Consider the following 6,604-nt stretch of genomic DNA (forward strand, 5'->3'; position numbering starts at 1 on the left):
GAAGGCAAGATTCATAAGTATGTACAAATTCTATTGGGAGTATGGCAAAAACAAAACTCAGTTGATGCTATTGACTTAGCCAATTGAGAAAATCAGATATATATAAACCATGAGATGCACCGTAAAAAGAAAGAGAGGGCTCGTCAGGGAATTGAACCAGGGACCTGTCGCGCCCAAAACGAAAATCATAGAATCATCAAGTAAGCATGTTTTATTTGATATCTTAACCAATTTTATGTGAAAATTATATTATTTTAAAGCAGTCACTAATGTGTACAAGGAGGAAATATTAGCATAAATAAAATATTTCCTAATAGTCAATAATTTTCTAAGTATACTTGCTTGAAAATTGCTGTGCAAAGTTTTATGATGCCCACCAGTGTTTTTCTGATGGATAAAACCCAAGACATGTCACATGCTGTGTGCAGATAAGTACTTACAAATAATTTTAACAGTTTGACAAAAAACAAAATTCAATTGTGGAAATTAGTAAATACAATCTATTTTGAGAGTTTTGAAAAAACAACATTCAGTTGAAATTCACTCAGGAAATTGACTACAATAAGATAATAGAACCATTTCAAAGAATCTGAAAATTTGGGCTTGTCTGGGATTTGAACCTGGGAGCTCTCGCACCCTAAGCAAGAATCATACCCCTAGGCCAACAGGCCACCTACCTGAAAATTTTTCTTTGGATTTTTCAATTGATTTTAAGAAAATAGCTTTTTGTTTTTAAAACACCATATACATTTATGTAAAAATTAATTTGTAGAATAAATAAAATATTTCCTTATGGTCCAGTAGATAGTTTTCTAAGGTATGCATATAGGAAAAGTGCAGGGACAAGATTTGTGAGTGCCTACAGAGTTTGGGCTTCTCTCATGGACGAAGCTAAAGACTTGTCATTTGCAATGTACAAATCATGCTTCCAGACACAGAAGAAAGGCAAAAGAAAACCTTGCAATTTCATTTTTGAACTTTTTGTGTTTCAAAGTGAGACTATTCTTTTAAAACATTCAAAGCTATCTAGACAGAAGGGAACCTGCAGTTTTCCTGATATACCACAATATGGTTGAAATTTTAATAAGTATGCTCTTATTTGTAGTACAACTAAAATGTTTCCGTAAGATTCTATTGATAGTTTTCTATGTGTGCTTATTTGGAAAGTGCAGTGACAAGATATAAAAATGGCGACAGAGTTTGGACTTGTCTGATCGATAAAACCCAAGACTTGTAAAAAGCTATGTGTAAATCATGCATAAATAGAAGAAAGGCAATAGGAAAATGATGAAGGCAAGATTCATAAGTATGTACAAATTCTATTGGGAGTATGGCAAAAACAAAACTCAGTTGATGCTATTGACTTAGCCAATTGAGAAAATCAGATATATATAAACCATGAGATGCACCGTAAAAAGAAAGAGAGGGCTCGTCAGGGAATTGAACCAGGGACCTGTCGCGCCCAAAACGAAAATCATAGAATCATCAAGTAAGCATGTTTTATTTGATATCTTAACCAATTTTATGTGAAAATTATATTATTTTAAAGCAGTCACTAATGTGTACAAGGAGGAAATATTAGCATAAATAAAATATTTCCTAATAGTCAATAATTTTCTAAGTATACTTGCTTGAAAATTGCTGTGCAAAGTTTTATGATGCCCAGCAGAGTTTTTCTGATGGATAAAACCCAAGACATATCACATGCTGTGTGCAGATAAGTACTTACAAATAATTTTAGCAGTTTGACAAAAAACAAAATTCAATTGTGCAAATTAGTAAATACAATCTATTTTGAGAGTTTTGAAAAAACAACATTCAGTTGAAATTCACTCAGGAAATTGACTACTATAAGATAATAGAACCATTTCAAAGAATCTGAAAATCTGGGCTCATCCGGGATTTGAACCCGGTACCTCTCGCACCCTAAGCAAGAATCATACCCCTAGACCAACGAGCCACCTACCTGAAGATTTTTCTTTGGATTTTTCAATTGATTTTTAGAAAATAGCTTTTTGTTTTTAAAACACCATATACATTTATGTAAAAATTAATTTGTAGAATAAATAAAATATTTCCTTATGGTCCAGTAGATAGTTTTCTAAGGTATGCATATAGAAAAAGTGCAGGGACAAGATTTGTGAGTGCCTACAGAGTTTGGGCTTCTCTCATGGACGAAGCTAAAGACTTGTCATTTGCAATGTACAAATCATGCTTCCAGACACAGAAGAAAGGCAAAAGAAAACCTTGCAATTTAATTTTTGAACTTTTTGTGTTTCAAAGTGAGACTATTCTTTTAAAACATTCAAAGCTATCTAAACTGAAGGGAACCTGCAGTTTTCCTGATATACCACAATACGGTTGAAATTTTAATAAGTATGCTCTTATTTGTAGTACAACTAAAATGTTTTCGTAAGATTCTATTGATAGTTTTCTATGTGTGCTTATTTGGAAAGTGCAGTGACAAGATATAAAAATGGCGACAGAGTTTGGACTTGTCTGATCGATAAAACCCAAGACTTGTAAATAGCTATGTGTAAATCATGCATAAATAGAAGAAAGGCAATAGGAAAATGATGAAGGCAAGATTCATAAGTATGTACAAATTCTATTGGGAGTATGGCAAAAACAAAACTCAGTTGATGCTATTGACTTAGCCAATTGAGAAAATCAGATATATATAAACCATGAGATGCACCGTAAAAAGAAAGAGAGGGCTCGTCAGGGAATTGAACCAGGGACCTGTCGCGCCCAAAATGAAAATCATAGAATCATCAAGTAAGCATGTTTTATTTGATATCTTAACCAATTTTATGTGAAAATTATATTAATTTAAAGCAGTCACTAATGTGTACAAGGAGGAAATATTAGCATAAATAAAATATTTCCTAATAGTCAATAATTTTCTAAGTATACTTGCTTGAAAATTGCTGTGCAAAGTTTTATGATGCCCACCAGTGTTTTTCTGATGGATAAAACCCAAGACATGTCACATGCTGTGTGCAGATAAGTACTTACAAATAATTATAGCAGTTTGACAAAAAACAAAATTCAATTGTGCAAATTAGTAAATACAATCTATTTTGAGAGTTTTGAAAAAACAACATTCAGTTGAAATTGACTACTATAAGATAATAGAACCATTTCAAAGAATCTGAAAATCTGGGCTCGTCCGGGATTTGAACCGAGGACCTCTCGCACCCTAAGCAAGAATCATACCCCTAGACCAACGAGCCACCTACCTGAAGATTTTTCTTTGGATTTTTCAATTGATTTTTAGAAAATAGCTTTTTGTTTTTAAAACACCATATACATTTATGTAAAAATGAATTTGTAGAATAAATAAAATATTTCCTTATGGTCCAGTAGATAGTTTTCTAAGGTATGCATATAGGAAAAGTGCAGGGACAAGATTTGTGAGTGCCTACAGAGTTTGGGCTTCTCTCATGGACGAAGCTAAAGACTTGTCATTTGCAATGTACAAATCATGCTTCCAGACACAGAAGAAAGGCAAAAGAAAACCTTGCAATTTCATTTTTGAACTTTTTGTGTTTCAAAGTGAGACTATTCTTTTAAAACATTCAAAGCTATCTAGACAGAAGGGAACCTGCAGTTTTCCTGATATACCACAATACGGTTGAAATTTTAATAAGTATGCTCTTATTTGTAGTACAACTAAAATGTTTCCGTAAGATTCTATTGATAGTTTTCTATGTGTGCTTATTTGGAAAGTGCAGTGACAAGATATAAAAATGGCGACAGAGTTTGGACTTGTCTGATTGATAAAACCCAAGACTTGTAAAAAGCTATGTGTAAATCATGCATAAATAGAAGAAAGGCAATAGGAAAATGATGAAGGCAAGATTCATAAGTATGTACAAATTCTATTGGGAGTATGGCAAAAACAAAACTCAGTTGATGCTATTGACTTAGCCAATTGAGAAAATCAGATATATATAAACCATGAGATGCACCATAAAAAGAAAGAGAGGGCTCGTCAGGGAATTGAACCAGGGACCTGTCGCGCCCAAAACGAAAATCATAGAATCATCAAGTAAGCATGTTTTATTTGATATCTTAACCAATTTTATGTGAAAATTATATTATTTTAAAGCAGTCACTAATGTGTACAAGGAGGAAATATTAGCATAAATAAAATATTTCCTAATAGTCAATAATTTTCTAAGTATACTTGCTTGAAAATTGCTGTGCAAAGTTTTATGATGCCCAGCAGAGTTTTTCTGATGGATAAAACCCAAGACATGTCACATGCTGTGTGCAGATAAGTACTTACAAATAATTTTAGCAGTTTGACAAAAAACAAAATTCAATTGTGCAAATTAGTAAATACAATCTATTTTGAGAGTTTTGAAAAAACAACATTCAGTTGAAATTCACTCAGGAAATTGACTACTATAAGATAATAGAACCATTTCAAAGAATCTGAAAATCTGGGCTCCTCCAGGATTTGAACCCAGGACCTCTCACACCCTAAGCAAGAATCATACCCCTAGACCAACGAGCCACCTACCTGAAGATTTTTCTTTGATTTTTCAATTGATTTTTAGAAAATAGCTTTTTGTTTTTAAAACACCATATACATTTATGTAAAAATGAATTTGTAGAATAAATAAAATATTTCCTTATGGTCCAGTAGATAGTTTTCTAAGGTATGCATATAGGAAAAGTGCAGGGACAAGATTTGTGAGTGCCTACAGAGTTTGGGCTTCTCTCATGGACGAAGCTAAAGACTTGTCATTTGCAATGTACAAATCATGCTTCCAGACACAGAAGAAAGGCAAAAGAAAACCTTGCAATTTCATTTTTGAACTTTTTGTGTTTCAAAGTGAGACTATTCTTTTAAAACATTCAAAGCTATCTAGACAGAAGGGAACCTGCAGTTTTCCTGATATACCACAATATGGTTGAAATTTTAATAAGTATGCTCTTATTTGTAGTACAACTAAAATGTTTCCGTAAGATTCTATTGATAGTTTTCTATGTGTGCTTATTTGGAAAGTGCAGTGACAAGATATAAAAATGGCGACAGAGTTTGGACTTGTCTGATCGATAAAACCCAAGACTTGTAAAAAGCTATGTGTAAATCATGCATAAATAGAAGAAAGGCAATAGGAAAATGATGAAGGCAAGATTCATAAGTATGTACAAATTCTATTGGGAGTATGGCAAAAACAAAACTCAGTTGATGCTATTGACTTAGCCAATTGAGAAAATCAGATATATATAAACCATGAGATGCACCGTAAAAAGAAAGAGAGGGCTCGTCAGGGAATTGAACCAGGGACCTGTCGCGCCCAAAACGAAAATCATAGAATCATCAAGTAAGCATGTTTTATTTGATATCTTAACCAATTTTATGTGAAAATTATATTATTTTAAAGCAGTCACTAATGTGTACAAGGAGGAAATATTAGCATAAATAAAATATTTCCTAATAGTCAATAATTTTCTAAGTATACTTGCTTGAAAATTGCTGTGCAAAGTTTTATGATGCCCAGCAGAGTTTTTCTGATGGATAAAACCCAAGACATATCACATGCTGTGTGCAGATAAGTACTTACAAATAATTTTAGCAGTTTGACAAAAAACAAAATTCAATTGTGCAAATTAGTAAATACAATCTATTTTGAGAGTTTTGAAAAAACAACATTCAGTTGAAATTCACTCAGGAAATTGACTACTATAAGATAATAGAACCATTTCAAAGAATCTGAAAATCTGGGCTCATCCGGGATTTGAACCCGGTACCTCTCGCACCCTAAGCAAGAATCATACCCCTAGACCAACGAGCCACCTACCTGAAGATTTTTCTTTGGATTTTTCAATTGATTTTTAGAAAATAGCTTTTTGTTTTTAAAACACCATATACATTTATGTAAAAATTAATTTGTAGAATAAATAAAATATTTCCTTATGGTCCAGTAGATAGTTTTCTAAGGTATGCATATAGAAAAAGTGCAGGGACAAGATTTGTGAGTGCCTACAGAGTTTGGGCTTCTCTCATGGACGAAGCTAAAGACTTGTCATTTGCAATGTACAAATCATGCTTCCAGACACAGAAGAAAGGCAAAAGAAAACCTTGCAATTTAATTTTTGAACTTTTTGTGTTTCAAAGTGAGACTATTCTTTTAAAACATTCAAAGCTATCTAAACTGAAGGGAACCTGCAGTTTTCCTGATATACCACAATACGGTTGAAATTTTAATAAGTATGCTCTTATTTGTAGTACAACTAAAATGTTTTCGTAAGATTCTATTGATAGTTTTCTATGTGTGCTTATTTGGAAAGTGCAGTGACAAGATATAAAAATGGCGACAGAGTTTGGACTTGTCTGATCGATAAAACCCAAGACTTGTAAATAGCTATGTGTAAATCATGCATAAATAGAAGAAAGGCAATAGGAAAATGATGAAGGCAAGATTCATAAGTATGTACAAATTCTATTGGGAGTATGGCAAAAACAAAACTCAGTTGATGCTATTGACTTAGCCAATTGAGAAAATCAGATATATATAAACCATGAGATGCACCGTAAAAAGAAAGAGAGGGCTCGTCAGGGAATTGAACCAGGGACCTGTCGCGC

The 6,604-nt window shown here is 32.9% G+C and overlaps 2 non-coding genes across 2 annotated transcripts; both read right to left on the reverse strand.

The window, feature by feature from the left end:
- Window positions 1–1,888: 1,888 nt before the first annotated feature.
- On the reverse strand, window positions 1,889–1,960 carry TRNAP-AGG (transfer RNA proline (anticodon AGG)). The gene has a single exon. It is a non-coding gene; the product is annotated as a tRNA-Pro (tRNA).
- A 3,781-nt stretch (window positions 1,961–5,741) lies between these two features.
- Window positions 5,742–5,813, reverse strand: TRNAP-AGG (transfer RNA proline (anticodon AGG)). The gene has a single exon. It is a non-coding gene; the product is annotated as a tRNA-Pro (tRNA).
- Window positions 5,814–6,604: the final 791 nt, after the last annotated feature.

The sequence above is a fragment of the Taudactylus pleione genome, unplaced genomic scaffold (genome assembly GCF_031769625.1).
Source record: "Taudactylus pleione unplaced genomic scaffold, aTauple2 ptg000317l, whole genome shotgun sequence".
NCBI classification, from domain to species: domain Eukaryota; kingdom Metazoa; phylum Chordata; class Amphibia; order Anura; family Myobatrachidae; genus Taudactylus; species Taudactylus pleione.